A 19,429-nucleotide genomic window follows, 5' to 3' on the forward strand; every position below is an offset into this window, starting at 1 on the left:
GACTGCAGCCAGGCAGTATGGGGTCCAACAAGGATCCAACAAACTAATCATATCATATCACACTTCCTTGTGCTACAAAGGCCAACAGATTCGGCCAACTCATTCCTCAGGGATAATTTACCAATGAGTTGGTACCACATATATTTTGATATTAGGTTAAGTAAATGTCTCCCACAGATGCATGCTACTCGTTTCCAGCTCTAGGCCAGAATGCCAAAGGCGCACAGAGTGCTGTTGCCTTCCCACCAAAGTGGTCCCTATTTTTCTACTTGCATTTTTTATGTGCTTCTGAACTGCTAGGTTGGCAGAAGCCAGGAAAGTAATGGGAGCTCACTCCGTTACTGGCGCTCGGATTCGAATAGCTGAATTGCCGACCTTTCTGATTGACCAGCCTCTGTGTTCTTCGCCCTTGAGCCACCTTGATTTTGATATTAAACATTTCTAATTTGAAAGGGTGATTGCACTTTTAACAATATCCTGTATGTATGGTTTGTGATTAGCACTGTAGAATTTTACTTTTATAAATTTGAAGGAGCCCTGAGAACAACTGATGGTCTGAGCCTCAGTTGCATTTTATTTTTCCAGTGTGAGTGACTCACAAATCATGCTGGAATGAGGAAGGCAACTTACAGCTGTTATTCCTACAAAAAAGAACCTCATTCTTGGGCCAGTCCATTTTAAGTACTCTTGAGTAAAAAGCTCAGAATTTTATACAGAATGTTCCTTTGTTGTTTACATGTCAACCTAGGCGACTTTTTTTCCCCACAAGATCAGAGTTCCCACTTGATTAATTACATTTGTCCTTTTTGGTATAGGATTACATTTGTTGTATTCAGTACAAGATAGAAAAAACTTTCTAATCTTATTATTCTCAGAATTTCTTGCTGCATGTAGTTTGTCAGTTTTTATTTTAATCTCTTCTAACTTTTGATGGCTTGTTTTTACATAACTTGATCACTTCCTGGCTGTCTTGATGTTGAAATGTTATTTGAAACCTTTACTTATGAATAATATTCTTTTCCTATAGAGGTTATTGCTTTTCCTACTCCTCTTGGATTTAAAGGGGACTTTCCCTATTTGAAGGATTCCTTTGTTTTAATTCTTCATCATTTGATTGCGTGACCATGGGGATGCTGCAATGGTCTTGTGAAAATTTGTCATAAGTCATTTTTTTTCAGTTGTATGTTGTAACTAACTTGAACAGTCACTAAATGAACAGTTGAAAGTTGAGGAACTGTTTTGCTGAAATAAAGTTATATCACCAGCATTCCCATAAGCTATTAAGGAACAGTAATAATAAAGGACAGACAGGGAGAAGATAATCTGGCCAGGGAGTGATCAGCTGCCTAACAGACAGAAAAAGAAACTCAGAAAGAATCCTCCCTAAATTTTCAGGCTGAAAAATGAATTGGTGGGAGTGTTGGAAGAGTATCCTTGGCTGATTCCTCAGCCGTGAAACAGTCACCAGTGCTGAGAAGGAATTGACACTGAAGCAAGCTCCCAGAAAGTGGAACATTTTAATTCAGAAAGGCAAAAGGACACAGTGACACCGCTCAAGCGTTCCTGTCTAGCCAGAAGATTGGGATGGCAAGGCTGTACCTTGTTACACTTAATTTTCTTCTGAAGCACCTGCAGTTTGATGGGTTTTGATGTGCCTTCAGCTGAGGTGATTGCCCTGGGTTTTGTTTTCCTGCTTTAATGGGTTAATCCTGGTCCTAAATATTTTGTCTTTTCTAACCTAAGTCTTAATCCTGTCAGAGCAGGAAAAAATGTGTTTTTATGTGCCTCAGTGAGCTACTTTTAGCCTGATCCTGCTTATCTTTATTGCTCTGTTTAAGTGTTTCCATGTCAGGCTTTGTTATTTTTTTGTAACAGCCATTAATGGCTTTTGGCAGCAAGCCCAGACTTTCAGTTAACCTGAGCATCTGTTCTTGTTTCTCCTCTTTGCTAGTGCTTTTTGGTTTTCTTAAAGGGGCATTGCTTTAGAGGTTTTGTGCACTGTTCTTTTGGGGTGTACTTCCTACAGAAGATTTGTATTTTTAGACTTCTCTTAATAGCACTCCAATAAACTAGGATTAGCTCCTGTCATATTTCCAGCTTGGTTTACCTGGGAGCAGATTATCTTGGGAACTTTCATCTTGAAAAATTCTATGCTTTGGGGTAACCTTGATTTTCTAGGAGTTTATGAATAATCTCTTTTTTACTGTTGTTCAATTTATTTGATATCTGCTGTAGAATGTTCCCTGTAATTGATCAAATGTGTCTATTATATTTTCTCAATAAACATTTTTTTTTCAATTTACAGTTGACAAATTTTGTTGAACCTTTCTCATTCACGTATGAGCTTAGTGGTAACACTTGTCCCAATTAAGCATGTTTGCACATTAAGAAAAAAACTGCAGAATAATATCAGGTGGGATAACAAACCAAGGTTTCTGCTTTTTAAATTCCTGGATGTTTCCATTCTAGTTCCATCCCTTTCTGGAGAAGAATGAGTTCTACAATCTTTCCCACTGGAAACTTTACCTGGACCAAAATGGAAAAATAGCTGCAGATATGGACATTGAGGTCATGGTGATTTCACCCGAGGGGGATTTGATCAAAAGGAAACTGGGATATATTGAAAGACAGAGACTTATTATTAATGAAATTGCTCTTTCATGGCTAAATCTGCTCAACAAGGTGGGTCAAATATTGCTGTGTTTTCTATTTTTTTTTTTAAAAGATTATGAGCTATTTCAAGTGGGTTAATTCTAGTCACCCTGGAGGATGACCCTTACTGTGAGTTGAATGTACAGAACAGAAACATTTTTGTTAGATGGACTGTGGGGACTTTAGTACTATTCACAAAAGTGTCCTTCAGATGCCATGATAAGGAATATTCTTTCAAACTGATTCAGTCATGTCCAATATTGGCTGCTGGATGATTATTCTTCAGAATGGAAACCATTGATCAAGCTGGTGAGAAATATTCAAGTGCTGCCATTTGTATTGCTAATAGTCTCAGGTTCTCTTAACCAATGTCTGCATTAAGGTTTGGACTGAATCAGATGAAATATAGTCATGACTGGTTAGAGGTCCTGTTGGTCCATTTGAGAAATATGTCTCATCTTGTCCAGATCGAGGAATGTCTCTCTTGAAAGGTCACTGATGTTCAATGTTTTAAGTAGTCCAAACCTAGCCAGAGGTATCCATATCTCTCTTTCATCCCACTGGGATAAACATTAGGCCTTCTGCTCCTCTGAAGAAGCTCCGAAGATGTTCATGTTTCACATGAAATCATAAAGGCTGTTTTGATACGAGATGCCCATAACCTGAAAAACTGAAGCACTGAAACAAGACTTTGATTGAAAGAAAAGCCCTTCTTCATTTTGGAAACAACAAGGGATAATTTGAAAGGAAATCTCCTAGATGAAAAGGGCACTTCAACTGAAAAACTGAGAATCTTTATGGTTAACTATGTTAAGTCCCTCTGAGCAGAAAAAATGATCCAAATTTAACTAATAAGAAATGTAGATTTGTCTTTCTTTTCAAGTTGGTGTCCCCCTAATTGCAGTTCTTCAGTAAAAACCCAGATACAGAGATGGACACAAGTCTTCTACTCTTCTCCAACTTGTTGAAGAGGAAAAGATCCCTTTTGGAGGGACAGGTTGTCATGATCCCTCCTGCATCTCATCTCACCCCCAGTTCTAGAAACTAGGCAGTCAGTTTTAGTCTTAGTTGAGAGCCATATGAATTGAGGGGGAAAACCACAAATAAATAAAGCCCTAATTTTTAAGAATTTTCCCCCCTTTTGTAACTTAATTGGGGAATGGTTTGGGACTCCTTTCAAAGGGAAGTATTCTCATTGTTTTATATACTCCAGAAGAAGCCTATCCAGATCCTACTAGTCCAAAGTTTCTTTTTTTACTACAATTTTGTTTAATAAATCTAATATAATAAAAAATTAATAAATCTCTTTTTCCAAATTTAAATCAAGATCATCATGTCAAGAATGGAGAAATGTATGTTAAAGAGGCCTGGGGGAAGGAGCCAAGCCATTGTCACTTAAGACTTACATCTTTTCAATTCCATCCCTGCAGACTTTCTTAAGTAGAAAAAATGTTTTATTTCAATGTTAGAGGCCAAGAGCAAAGGGAAGTGAGTAAATGAACAATTGGCCAGAATTTCATATTTCTTAAATTTGTTTGGAATGAGTTCATGAGTTCATATTTTTCTAAGTGAAGCCCAGGGACTATTTGGCTTAAGTTAATGTTTACATCCATTTTCATACATGCTTTGTCCCAATCTATTTTCTTTCAAATATTTTTAGTCTCTCCCTCAGTCCCAATGTGTGGAAAATTGTCATCCTGGGTTTGTCAAGAGGAAGCGAGAAGGAGAGCCAGTTTGTTGCTACGACTGCATTCCTTGTCCTGAGGGGACCATCTCCATTCATGAAGGTGGGGGACACCAAGGAAAAGGGCAGGTCTTGAGGAAGTGGATTCATCTGAAACACTGTCATGAAAGTGCAAGTTAAAAGACAGATTAAAGCTCAATGTTTTTTTATTTATTTATTTTTGCCAGCAGTTCGGCAGTTTGATTCTTACCAACTCAAGGTTGACTCAGCCTTCCATCCTTCTGAAGTTGGTAAAATGAGGACCCAGATTGTTGGGGGCCACAGGCTGACTCTGTAAACTGCTTAGAGAGAGCTGTAAAGCACATGAAGCAGTTGATAAATCTAAGCGCCATTGCTATTATCTTCAAATTTCACAATTTCATATCTAGAGGGAGGAATAGCAGAAAAACCTTGAGGGAGGGCCTAGGAGGGTGAAGCAGATTGGACAAGCCCCTCTGCTGTCAGAAAAATAAATTTCTTCTGCTTTTTAGTTTGAATTCTAGATTATTTGCACAACTAACTCCCCCCCAGCTAATTACATTTCAAAAGGTAGGCATTCAGAGTCAAGTATATCAAGAAGTGCCATCTGTCAGGATCTAGGAAATGTGCCTAGAAAGATTAATTGATTCTTTATCTACCTCTAATCATATAGGTCTGTGATGGTGAACCTATGGCATGGTGCCAGATGTGGCACGTAGAGCCCTCTCTCTGGGAACACATGCCATCCCCCTAGCCCAGCTCCTTCATGTTTCTCATCATCATTTGTGGGACTAAAAAGCCATGCAAAACAGCCTTCCTCCTTCCTCATGGTACATTTGCTGTTGCTGCCTTGAGCAGGAGCACAGTAGAATTTATCTTCCCAATGGGGGTCCCCTCCTCCTCCTTCAGCCCATGATGAAGGAGAAGCCCTGGCAGCTGCAGCGAAGGTGCATGTGCTGTTGCCACCACCTCTTCTTCGATGCTTCCCCCCCCCATCCCAGCTTGCCTGACTATTTAAATCCCGCCTCTTTGTCACCATGTGTACTCACCCTGAAATAAGCCCATCCTCAATAGAAAGTGCATGTGGCAGGCTCCTCTCAAAGGCCTGAGAGGGGCAAAGCAATTGGAAAGGATTGGTGTCTGTGTGTGTGTGTGGGGGGGAATAAGGTAAGGAGGAAGGATGGAGGTTTCTCAGCTCACTCTCACCTCCCGGATTGCATTGGGAGGCGAGAGCAAGCTGAGACTCTGCAGGGGAGAAAGAAAGGCGGTGGGAGGGAAAGAGAGAGAGAGAGACAGAGACAGAGAAATAGAGAGAGAAAGTGAGTGAGGGAGGGAAAGAGAGAGAGGAGGGGAGAGAGAGAAAAGGGGAAAGAGAAAGAGTGAGGGAGTGAGGGAGGAAGGAGGGAAGAGAGAAAGAGGGGGAGAGAAAGAGAAAGGGGAGGGAGGGGAAAAGGGAGAGAAAGAGGAAGAAAGTGGGAAAGAAATAGGGGAAAGAGAAAGAGAAAGGGGAGGGAGGGAAAGAGAGAAAGCAGGGGAGAAAGAGAGGGGGAGGGAAAGAGAGAAAAGGGAGGGTGGGAATATGAGTCAAGGAGAGAGGGGAGAGAGAAATGGAGAGGGAATTTGAATTTGAATTTCCTTTATTTGTATGCCGCCCTTTTCCCTGGGGGACTCAGGGCGGCTCACAATTCAAAAAGGGAGGGGGGGGAACAAACAGTATTCCAATATGGAAACAATACAACATATTAAAGAGAGCACAACAGTCACACAATTCGGGTGGGGTTGGAATCTTAACCCCAGGCCAGCTGGGACAGCCAGATCTTCAAAGCGGCGCGGAAGATTGGAGGGTGGTGAGGGTCCGAATCTCCATGGGGAGTTCGTTCCAGAGGGTCGGAGCAGCCACCGAGAAGGCTCTCCTCCGGGTAGTTGCCAGTTTGCACTGGCTAGTAGATGGAATTCGGAGGAGGCCTAATCGATGCGATCGTATCGTCTAGTGGAGGTAATTGGCAGTAGGTGGTCTCTCAAATACCCAGGCCCACTACCATGAAGGGCTTTATAGGTGATAAGTAGCACCTTGAAGCACACCCGGAGATCGACAGGCAGCCAGTGCAGCTCGCGGAGGATAGGTGTAACGTGGGTGAAGCGAGTGCACCCACAATCGCTCGCGCGGCCGCATTCTGGACTAGCTGAAATCGCCGAATGCTCTTCAAGGGCAGCCCCATGTAGAGCACATTGCAGTATTCCAGCCTAGAGGTCACAAGGGCACGAGTGACTGTTGTGAGGGCCTCCCGGTTCAGGTAACTGATGTACCAGGCGAACCTGGGCAAATGCCCCCTGGTCACAGCTGACAAATGATGTTCGAAGGTCAACTGTGGGTCCAGGAGGACTCCCAAGTTGCGAACCCTGTCTGAGGGGCGTATAATTTGACCACCCAGCCTGAGATGGAACACTTGGTCAATTCGCGGGAGGGAAACAGCAGCCACTCGGTCTTTTCTGGATTGAGCACAAGCTTGTTGACCCCCATCCAGTCTTTAACAGCCTCCAGACCCTGGCTCATCACATCCATTGCTTCGTTGAGTTGGCACGGGGTGGACAGATACAACTGGGTATCGTCCGCATATTGGTGGTATTTTATCATGTGCCGTCGAATGATCTCACCTAGCGGTTTCATGTAGATGTTGAAAAGTAAGACAGGACCGAACCCTGCAGCACCCCATACATTAGGGGCCTAGGGTCGATCTCTGCTCCCCAACTAACACGTCTGCGACCTGTCCGAGAGGTAGGAGGAACCACTGTAGAACAGCGCCTCCCACTCCCACCTCCTGCAGTCGTCGCAGAAGGATACCATGGTCGATGGTATCGAAGCCGCTGAGAGGTCAAGGAGCACCAGGATGGAGGCGTGGCCTCCATCCCTGGCTCTCCAAAGATCATCGGTCAACGCGACCAAAGCGGTTTCTGTGCTGCAGCCAGGTCTGAAGCCTGACTGGAAAGGATCGAGATAACTGGCTTCCTCCAAGGACCGCTGGAGCTAAAGGCCACCACCTTCTCAACACTTCCCCACAAAGGGGAGGTTGGAGACCGGATGATAGTTATTTAAAACAGCTGGATCCAAGGATGGTTTCTTCAGGAGGGTCTCACCACCGCCGCCTTTAAGCGGGGGGAAAGACCCCCTCCCGAAGAGACGGTAACAACCGCCTGGATCCAGCCTCGTGTCACCTCTCTGCTGTTGACAACCAGCCAGGAGGGGCACGGGTCCAGCACACATGTGGAGGCTCCTACAGCTCTCATCGCCTTGTCCACATCCTCAGGGGTAACAGCTTGAAACTCAACCCAGCGATGGCTTACCAGATCATCCCTTAGTGCCTCGGCTGGTTCTGCAGAATTGGAGTCCAGGTCTGCCCGGAACCGAGCAACCTTGTCTGGAGGAACTGGAATAATCCTCAGCCCTACCCTGCAGCGGATCGCCTGTATCCTCCTATTTAGGAGGGAACGGGTTATCCTAAACAGGGCGGCTGGGCGCGACTCAGCAGACGCAACCAGAGAGGCAATGTATGTTCTCTTAGCTGTCCTAATTGCCCGAATGTACTCTCTGTGCAGGTTGTTAAACGTGCTCGGTTCGTTTCGTTTACTGGTCCTCCATAATGCTCTAGGCGTCTCCTTTGGCGCTTCCTCTCCCGGAGTTCCTCAGTAAACCAAGGAGCCTCCGGGATCCACTGCCTCGGAGCGGCCGTAGAGGTCAATCCGGTTAAGAGACTTCGTCGCTGCCAAGTGCCAGGCAGCAACCAAGTCTCTGCCGCGACTGCGGGCGAGAGTATCAGGAATAACCCCAAGTTCCGTCTGGAACCCCAAAGGGTCCATAAGTCGCCTGGGGCAGAACCACCTGGTCTCTCCTCCTCCCTACAGTGGGGTTTGGTCTCCGAAAGTCAGCCTCAATAGGTAGTGGTCTGACCATGACAGGGGCAAGATCTCGCTACCCCTCAGACCAAGATCACAATTCCACTGCTCCGAGAGGAATACGAGGTCGAGCGTGTGACCCGCTGAGTGGGTCGGTCCTCGGATTACTTGGGTCAAGCCCATGGTTGTCATGGAAGCCATGAACTCCTGCGCTCCGTCAGAGTGACCACCGAGCGAAGGCAGATTGAAATGAGAGAGAAAGCTTTTTTATTGTTGCTAAACATAATGTTGCAAAGCAGAAAAAGGGGGCATAAAAGTACATTTATCACATTTTTCTTAGAACAATAAGCTGGACTCTGCCTAGTTTATCATTATTTTATGTAGTAAAACTTCATTATTCAGGTTAAATGACATGTTGGCACTTTGAGATAAATATGTGGGTTTGGGGTTGCAGTTTGGGCATGATGCCGAAAAGGTTCGCCACCACTGTTGTAGGTTCTGCAAATTACACAAGAAATCATTCAGGATCCAGGACGTCTTCCAATTTAATAAACTATAAAATATAGCTGTTTTTTCTTAAGAAAATGATATTCTTCTTACCTGCTCTCTGTAGAGATTCTAAGCAATGCTTCTCAGTAAATGCTGCTGGTAACAATGATGGTCACAAGAAGGTATTTTGTGGAAGTACAGAATATTAAAAAAAATATTGCTTTTTTTCTTTACTCAGATACAGAAAAATGCACCATGTCCAGATGAAAATATACAAAGAGAACAGAATCCATTGTATCCCCAAAGTTATCCTTCCTTTCTTAAGAATATCTGGGAATATTCTGGTCTCTTTTGCCCTGCTCTTGTTCTTAGCCACAGCCTTGTTCTATCATATTCATTAAACATCTAAAACTCCCATTGTCAAAGCCAACAACCGGGACCTCTCTTACATCCTCCTTGTCTCCCTCCTGCTTTGCTTCTTGTCTCCTTTTCTCTTCATTGGTCAACCAAGGAAAGTCACCTGCCTTCTCCGACAACAGTTTTCAGCATCATCTTCTCAGTTGCTATTTCTTCACTCTTGGCCAAAACCATCACAGTGGTGCTGGCTTTCTGGCCACAAAACCAGGCAACCAAATGAAAGATGTTTGGGGAAGAGCTTGGCCAACTCCATCATCCTTTCTTGTTCTAGTGTCCAAATTATGATCTGCTCCATCTGGCTGGAATTTCTCCCCCATTCTCTGACTCTGATTTTCACTCTCAGCCTGGAGAGATCATCCTGCAATGCAATGAAGGCTCTGTTTTCATGTTCTACATCAACCTCAGCTACATGGCTTCCTGGCTGCCATATGCTTCACAGTGGCTTTCCTGGCCAGAAACCTACCTGGGGCTTTCAATGAGCCAAGCTGATCACCTTCAGCATGCTGGTCTTCTGCAATGTTTGGGTCTCCTTCCTGCCCACCTACATGAGCACCAAAGGCAAATACATGGTGGCTGTGCAGGTCTTCTCAATCTTGGCCTCCAGTGCTGGTCTGCTGGTCTGTGTCTTCAGCCCTAAGTGCTACATTATCATTCTGAGGCCAGACCTCAATACAAAGGAGCATCTTACAACCAGAAGAAGTGTATAAATGTGAGTTAAAAGAATTTCCATACTCACACATTTCAACAGGCCAAGCATATAAATTATTTCAAGCTCTCCCCCATACAGTTTCAAGCTGGGGCCAAATATGAACTGAAATAATCAAAAAGCAATTGGAATTTAGTGTCTCCCATCCTTATGCAGTATAATTGCAAGATGTCCTCTTTTGAGCAGTCAAATTAGCACATTTGCTCTGTGCCCTTGGTGTACCTGAAGCCTGAAATGCCACACCCCAAATATTTGAAACTTGTGCAATAGTAATGTTGTTCATATGCCAGAAATATTTTTGGATAATTTTGGTTGTCTCAATATTTTTGTTTGTCTAAAAGTTCCACTATTTTACTTTTATCATAGGTTGGGTTATCAGCAGTTGGGTGTTTTTGTTTTTTTCACTATTGTACTCAAGATCTCAGCACCATCAGCAAAAAAGAATGGAGATACCTCCCAGCCATTTGAGGAGGATATTAATCTGGATTATCCAACTGGTCAAATTATAAGGAAATAAAATAAGAGGGTAGCTGAAATATAGATATACAAGAGTTTTACAAAATAATTCCTAAAAGACTGAGAGTATCCATATTTCAGTGTTCCATAAATGTGTGCAAGGGATGGAGGTAGAATTGGGCACAAATACTCCTTACCAGGATAAGCCACCTGGGAAAGCCAAGGGAAATCATCCTTACCAAGTTGCAACAATTCGTCCATTTCTTTGGTGGACATACCAAAATTATTTGGGTCATGAATAACAGAATAACAGAATTGAAATGGACTTCAGAGGTATTCCAGTCCAAACTCCTGCTGAGGCAGAAAACCCTATATCATTTCATACAAATGGTTGTCCAATCTCTTTTTAAAAGCTCCAGTGTTGGAGCACCTATAACTTCTGGAGGCACGTAGTTCCACTGATACGTTGTCTAACTGTTAGGAGACTTTTCTTAGTTCTTGGTTGCTTCTCTTCTTGATTAGTTTCTGTCTTTTGCTCCTTGTCCTGCCTTTTGGTGCTTTGTATGATATTGACTCCCTTTTCTTTGTGGCAGCCCTTCAAATATTGGAAGACTGTTGTCATGTCACCCCTAGTCATTCTTTTCATTAAACTAGACATCCAATTCCAAACTGGATGCAATATTCCAAGTGTGTTCTTACCAACTTACTATATCTCTTGCACTGAGAGATATAGATGGATCGTGGCCTGATTCAGAAGTCATGTTCTTAACTTTTGAAAATGGAAGTTTGCAAGGACATCCCATTCAAAGAAGGAATTCCTCCTGAAATTATCACAATTTTTCAAATTTAGCAGAAATATGCTTGCTGGGGTGTATCTCACTTCTTGATTCTATCATGGCTGTATCTTTCTTGCACCCAAGAGTTCTGAGCCTTCTTCATCCCTTCTTCGGCTTGGATAAATAAATAGCATTTAAGGACTGTGCCACAATCTGCAACTTTAACCAATGTAGAGAAAGACTGTTTTTGCTGATGCAGCTTCAGAAACACATAGAAATATGTCCAGGTTTTGTACAGTGTCTTCTGTTATTCTGTTGTTTTGGAGAGAAACTGTTAATCCTATACATTTGCTGATTTTCTTCAAATGTATGCGATTAACTAGTTTTCAAAGATTGATGTTAAATGAGAAGAGGATAAGCCACCTGGGAAAGCCAAGGGAAATCATCAAAACCATTAAAAAGTGAATGTTAGAATATATTGGCCATGTGATGCAAGACCTGGAAAAATACCACATATTTCACTTAATCCTCCAAGGAAAAATTGAAGATAAAGAAGGACCAGGCAGAAGAAGAACATCATGGTTTCAAGATCTAAGGGGCTGGTTTGGACAAAACTCAACTACATTTTTTTTTGCATGGCTGCTGATAAAAATAGGGTCGCCAATGTCCAATGATGGATATGGCACAAGAAGTGAGAACAAAATTTTCAAAACCCTTCAAAAATCATCATTTTGAGGGCCTTCTGGATCTCTCACATAACTTGTCCATTTTCTTTGGAGTCACTAGTCAAACTCCTCCCACACACCAGACCATGCACTAGGCACCTTGACCTTCCTTGTTCAGATCAGGGCAAATATCAGTAATTTTATCTTCCAGATAGCCTGTAATATTCCTCCCAGAGACACAGCAGATGTTCTGAGGAGAGTGTCCCTAACCTGTTGTGGCCCAGCAGGAGCCGTTGGAGCTGCTGATGGACTCCAATAGTGAGGGACCCTATGTGTCGCTCTGGAAGATGTGGAGGACCCTGGGCAGGGTTCAGACTCTGAGCAGAGACCAGAGAGGCTGGTTGGCCACCAGGAGGCACCTGAGGCATGGAGCAGTGGGGAAGATCAAAGGGAGTTTGTCCCTGACATCAGGCAATGGAGCAGTGGTGAAGATCAAAGGGAGTTTGTCACTGACGCCAGGCAACGAAGGGCAGAGAAATGGAGGCAGCAATTGCAGAGACAGACTCATAAGAGATAATCAAACCCAGGTAGTTGAGGTCTGGCTCCTTCAAAGAGAGTATATAAGAAGAGACTTTGGGAGGAGCCCTTTTGCAGGACACAACCGTTCATAACAAGCTGGAGAAGCTCTTGTGTGTATTGTATCTCTTTTCTGTGGGAGTCTGGGTTGCTGCCAACACCTTGCCAGTGAGCCGTGTTGGGCTTTCAGCCAACAGGATTGTAATTACTGTAAATAAAGCGTGGCTAACAGTAAGTCTGTCTCGGCATTAATCACTGGACAGAGGGGGGTCAGAACACTAACCTATAAGGACCAGGTCACCCTAAATATGGCTGTTGCTTAGCTTTCAAAAGACCTAGTGAAGGTGGGGAAACACATCCACCCTTTATCACCATGAGGTAATCCCCAACATGATCTCTAACATGTCTTCACTCAGACTCCCTTCAGTTTTAGTAAGATATGGCAGCTAACTTCAGGGATGAGATCCACTATGCATCATCCTGACATTCCAAAGTAACATTGAAAACCCAGAGCCATCAAGGATCTGGTATCCAGGCACTGAGATTAGACGCCTAGGACCACACTCTTTGAGTAGCAGATCAGATGTCACAAATTATGGCCAACTTCTATGTGTCTCTATCAGGATGGTCCAACCTATTCCTTCAGCTCCCATCCTTCATTCAAACTTCAAGTTAACATTTACAGGCCAAGATGTACATCATACACCCCACCCCCCCCCCAGATAAGAAATTTTATCCTCCTAACTAGATACACCAGAAATATAAGGATTCCCAATAACATCTACCAATCATTTGGCAAAATTTGTAGAGGTTTTGCAGACAACCTCAGAGATGGGAAGGCCAAAGGTGCCCCGCTCTACCAAATGTGTCCATATAAAATGAAGGGGGACCACCAGATTCCCCCAAGTTTCTGAGTGGGTACAGCAATAAATCAGATGATATCACCCACCATGCTATGGACACTGCCACCATCTCAGTGCAGACCTCACAAGCTCAGCCTTCATTTGATAAATAAATAACTTCAAAATGTAAAGCTACTTAGGGGCTTACATCAATGTGGAGGAAAACACAGAGTGTCAAGAAAGAAAAAAAAAGCTTCTATCCACTCTATGACTTTATCCCTATATACATGGTTGTCAATTTTCTGCCAGATAGTTGGCTCTTATCCAACAATTGACATTTCTAGAACTGATAGGAAATGAAATTTCACTTCAGGCAGAAATAAATTTAAAATCAGCTCCAATTTAAGTTTGAAAAATGGAGATCTAATAGAAAATAAAATCACAAAAAGTCTCTACTCTTAACATTAGGGAGGGTTCAAAGATATTTGAATTAGAAAACAGACAGGACTAGTTTTGTGTCATCAACATAGACTGTAACCAAACTCCACAGCTCTAGGTGACCTTCCTCAGCAGTCTATGAAGAAAAGACACCATGATGGACAGCAGAATTCAATTATCTGGTGTTGAATGATTTTCCTCCAGCATCACTTTCTGAACATGTCTTGACAGTAGGGACCACAATACCCTCAGGGGTGTATTTGTGATTTTTCTCCATGTGCTATTTCTTATGTGCCATTCTCTTGCTGACCCTCTGCACATGGAGTCTTGGAAGAATTCAGGATCCCCAGAGGAGAAATTATTTCTCAATGTAATTATCACCATCTCAGACTTTGAGACATCTTCTCCTACAGTGACTGATGTTAACATCAGACTGAAGCAACAAGAAAGGGATCTTTCATCAGAAAAGGATAAATGCCACAGATCAGTCTCATTGCGGCAGAGGTTTTAGGGCAAGAGAGATTGTGCTCTTGAATGTACCTTTCTCTACTGTTTAGGTGAAGATTGGTTTGTCTCTGTCTGAATCAGAAAAGTGTGGATGCTTTCAATTCTTCTAATTCTTCCTGTTCTTTGAGATTAATTCAGCCTTGTAAATTATGGATTTTTTGCTTCTGATGCTGTTGGTGTTTCAGGCAGTTTCTGTGAAGGTTAGAAAGACATGCCCAATGAATTTTGAGATCCAGGATGAGAAAAAACCATGGAACTATTACAGACCAGGAGACCATCTCATTGCTACAGTCTCAACTGAAACCACATCCTTACCTAGGAAGTTGCCTTTCAACATGGCTCCTTCTAGTCAGTCTCGCTCGTAAGTTATTCAGTGTGATGTAATTGCATTACTTCCATTTGCACTTCTAATACTCTTTATTTCACTTACTCCTATATTGCAGGAGTTTTGATTTTCATGGCTTCTTACTTTGTCATTCTTTGTAGAATAGACTTGAATTCAAACATGTGGAAAATAAAACCTGAAACAAGTCCAGATTCTTTATGCTTTTCCTTCAAATAGTATGTTCATCACTGGGATACTGAGGTCCATTGAAAGTAGTGATTGAGAGGGCTGTGGGATGCCTCTGTCCAGCCTATTTCCATATTGAAATAACTACTCCTTGATATTCAATGCCTGATTCTTAGAGGAATAAACGATTATTTCTTTTTACAGTTCCTTTTCTGGGTCACTTATGAAACATGATCTTCATTTCATTGTGGTTCTACATTAATAATTGAATATTTTTGAATACAGGTTTCTGGGGAGATGAAAGTTAGAACGTAGAAATAACGATGTATTTGTGATTCTTAACCATGGTGGAAGACTATCTGCCAATGCTCATAAAAATTAGATGCTGATGGGTGGCTGTTATTTGGCTTTGGCTTTGGATCTGTGCTGTTGGCTTAAGACACAGTAGATGTATAGAAACAAAAGGATTACATTGAAAAAATAATAATTTTGTTGTTTTGGTTAATTATGGTAACAACACAAACTTTTTTTTTTACAGTGCAGGACTTTATTTTAAACTACTAATCCTGGCTTTTGCCATTCAAACCATCAACAAGAATCCTCAGCTCCTACCCAATCTCACACTTGGCTACAACCTGCATGACAACTATGTCAGCACCCTTGGCACCTCAGAAGCCTTGCTGGACATACTCTCTACTGGACAAGCCAATGTTCCCAACTACAGCTGTGGAAGGAAGGAAAACCTTTTGGCTGTTCTTGATGGAGCTAAGAGGGAAACTTCCATCCAGATGTCAACATTAGTAGGCCCCTACAAAGTCCCGCAGTGTGTGTGTGTATGTTTCTCCACCTGGTAAAGTGTGGGGGAGATTGTGAGTGAGTAGATCTAACCATATTTTGCCTATGAAATTCAAAAGCTGCTTTTCACAATGGCTTTCTGTCAAAGTTTTGGATTGGGGTGCTCTGTGGGGAAGGAGAAAAAAAGCAGACATATCTTAAGACACCATCCCCATGGCTTTGGGAGCTTCTTCTGCATCCTTATGAAGTTGAGGAGAAGCTCTATGTCCAATCAAAGGGTCTTCTGTGAAAGAGGAAGGTGAAGTTGTGAGTTGTACAAAATAATATTTTCCATGGTGAACAAATACATGATTCATGAAAGAATCTCAATCTTTTCATCAGTCTTCACACAAAAGAAAACTATTGCCCAACTTACCAAACAAACTGTAAAAGACAGGCTAGAAATAAAATTAAAATAAGCAAGAAATAGTAGGATAACATCTGTCTGACCACCAGACTTGATTACATCCGAGCATTCTAAAAGAAGTGGCAGATGTTTTTCAGAACCATTGTATCCCATCATTCAAAAATCTTGGAGCACTGGGGAACTACCAAGGGATTGGAAAAGAGCTGATGTAGTTCCCATCTTCAAAAAATGAGAAAAAAACAGACCCAAGAAATTACAGACCAATCAGCCTAATATCAATACCTGGGAAGATACTAGAAATAATAATTTTAAAAAAACAGATCTGTAAACATCTAGAAACAAATAAAGTTATAACTAGTAGCCAGCACAGGTTTGTTATAAACAGATCATGCCAAACCAATCTTATTTTAATCGTTGGCAAAGTAAATAAATTAGTAGACTATCAAAATCCTGTGGATATAGTATATTTAGATTTTAGCAAGGCATTTCACAGAATAGACCATAATCTACTACTTGGTAAGCTAGAAAAAAGTGACATAGATAGCATCACCAGCAGTTGGATTTCTAATAGGCAGACAAACTGTACTCAATGAGTAGTCCTTACTTGTACCAAATCCACATGGAGGGAGGTAAGCAGTAGGGTACCATAAGGTTTTGTCTTAGGCCCAGTACTCTTCAATGTCTTTATAAATGACTTAGATAAGAAAATAGAAGGAGATGACACTAAGCTAGCAGGAATAGCCAATACCAGATGATAAGCTCAGGATCCAAAAATATCTTGATAGACTTGAACAATGGGCCCTATCCAACAAAATGAAATTTAATGTGGAGGAAAACAAAGTTTCACACTTGGACAAAAAAGCCAAAGGTACAAATACAGATTATGCAAAATCTGGCTCACAAAACAGTATTTATGAGAGGGACTTTGGAGTCTTAGTGGACAATTACTTAAAAATGAGTCAGCAGTGTGTAGTAGCAGCCAAAAAATCTAATGCAATCCTTGGTTGTATAAACAGAGGTATAGAATCAAAATCATGTGAAATATTAGAGCATTTTATAAAGCTAACGTATAGTAAGGCCACATCTGGAATACAAAATATGTCAGTTAGGAGAAACAATTGTTTGCTGCTTTTTAAATCTTAGTGCAGCATTTGACACCATAAAAAGGGAACTATTATGGACAGGTATGGTGTTCATTTTTTTCCTACCAGTTCTCAGGTTGTGGCTTGGTGGGAGGGGTGTCACGTGACTGAGTGGGTGTGACTGACTCAATGTCAGTCACACCCACTCAGTCACATGCCCCCCATCAAGCCATGCCCACGGAACTGATAGGAAAAAATGGAATTTCTACCTATGTACCTATTTTCTGCCCAGGTCTGGCTTAATCCGTCAAAGGCCTCCTCCTGCTGCTGCCGGCTCTCCCTTTGCCTGTCCCATTTCTGCTCCTTCAGAGACCCCACCCTAGCTCCGCTTCCTCCCCACCCTGCCTTTTCTTCGGGCTGCTTACCTTCCTCCCACAGCAGCTGGTCTGGACTCTGGAAGGCAAGCTCTCTATTTTGGGGTGACTGCAAGAAGCCTGCCAGCTGCCACCTCTTTGCCAGCTGCTTCCTGGCAGCAGAGGCTGGCTGGAGGCCGCCGAAAACTACCAGAGGTCTTGAACATGCTGAAAAAGCTGCTGCCATCGCCACCCTGTTCTTCATGCAAGCTGCATATGCACATCCCATTGCCTGCTGTGCCAGAGGGCTTTGCCCAGGCAAGTCAGAGCAAAGCTAGTACCAAATCTAGTACTCCAATTTTAACATAGTACTCTTCATTGCTTTTTTCAGATCAGTGATGCGATTGTTTCAGAGGCTCTACATGATAAAAGTCAATTCCCTTTTTTCCACCGGATTCTTCCCCAAAAGGGATCACGTATCCAGCAATTGTCCAAATCCTCCTCCATTTCAGATGGACCCTGATTGGTCTCATGACTTCAGACACAGAAGAGGGAGAGAATTTCATGAGGACTTTTACTCCTGTGCTTGTCAGGAATGGAATTTGTGTTGTTATATCACGACGATTCTCAGCGAGTGGATACACACACCTCTTGGTGATGATGTGTCTAAGTGGAGGCAAGTCAATGTCTTTGTGAACTACATAGAAAATATTAGCCTTTGGGACAGAATTCGAATTTTCCAGTTTAAATTTGAAAGTATGCCAGGACTATTGAAGGAAAAATCTGGATCATGGGAGCCATCGGGTATTTGGTATCGAGAAGGGAGGATCTCTACAATATGCCCACAGTATTTGGAACTTTTCCTTTCAGGAAAAAGAAGGCCAGAATGATCCCCTTGGAACCAAACTCTATGTGAAATTGGAAGCACGGTATTTTCATTGTTCATTTTCAAAGCACATTTTTTCTGTCAAAGGTCGAAAAAGATGCACCCAAAAAGCACCACTGAAGCCTATACAGGAAAGGAGGATATGGATCCCTTTTCACCACCACTTGCACAGTGTTATTAAGAGTCTGGCCCATGCCTTGAAAGCTGCATATTCTTCCAGATCCAAGGAGAAGCAAGAAGGGCAAAGAGAAGTTGGGGGCTCCAAGGCTGCAGCCATGGCAGGTATGTAAAAGCCATGTGGTGCAATGGTTAGAATATAGTACTGCAGGCTACTTCTGCTGACTGCCTGCAATTTGGCAGTTTGAATCTCATCAGGATCAAGGTTGACTCAAACTTACTTGCGCATGGGCGAGGAAAATGGCTGCCGGGTTTTCGCTCGGCTTCTACATCAAATTTAAATCTGAAAAAGAGTCTGTATTTGCACTCGGGAGCCAACCCAAAGGAGGAACGAGTGTCCGAACACCTAGCGACCCAGGATTGGCAGCGGGAATGGAAAATTTGATCAATCCGGGCTGCCAGTCCGAAAAAAACGCCGAGCTCCGGAGAACGCCGATCCTCCGTAAAAACGCTGAGCTCCGGAAGACACGGAGGCGCTGAGATACTGTTGGCTGTGGGCGCGGGGGCTGGCAGCGGTAACGGAGAATTACACCACTCCAGGCTGCTAGCCCGAGAAGTCACCGAACAGTTGTTGAGCTCTGGAAGAAGTTTTGGAGGAAGTTGAGCTATGGAGCGGTGGGACGCTGAGCTCTGAGGGCCTAGGGAAGTGCTGAGGGGTTTTTACGGGCGTTTCCGAACACCGCTAAATGCCGAACACTACCAGCATTGTTGTTTTAATGGTAGGAACTGGGTGAGAACTATAAGAACGCCGTGGACTATTTGAGAGAGCTGGTGTTTTTTGAAGGAGAATTTGGGAGGCAACGCAGACGCTGGAACGCATTTTCCTTCCCATGGCCGCTGTTGCTGGCATATTATTGGCCTCCGACATTGTTGGTAAGGAAGGCTGTCTAGCGTCAATGAACATCACGTTGTATCCAAAAGAAGAGAACTGGTGTGGGAGGAAACTGCTCGAGGGGACTGAATTGAAGGAGAGAGTGATTAGTGACCAGAACATCTCCCCCTACTCTTTTCCATCAGAGAAGGATATTCTTTCCCCACCCTAGGACTTAACCTGGAAACAACATTACGGGGATGGCTGGAATTGAATTTAACCACCAGACTT

This window comes from Thamnophis elegans, chromosome 2, assembly GCF_009769535.1.
Source record: "Thamnophis elegans isolate rThaEle1 chromosome 2, rThaEle1.pri, whole genome shotgun sequence".
In the NCBI taxonomy this organism is placed as follows: Eukaryota; Metazoa; Chordata; class Lepidosauria; order Squamata; family Colubridae; genus Thamnophis; species Thamnophis elegans.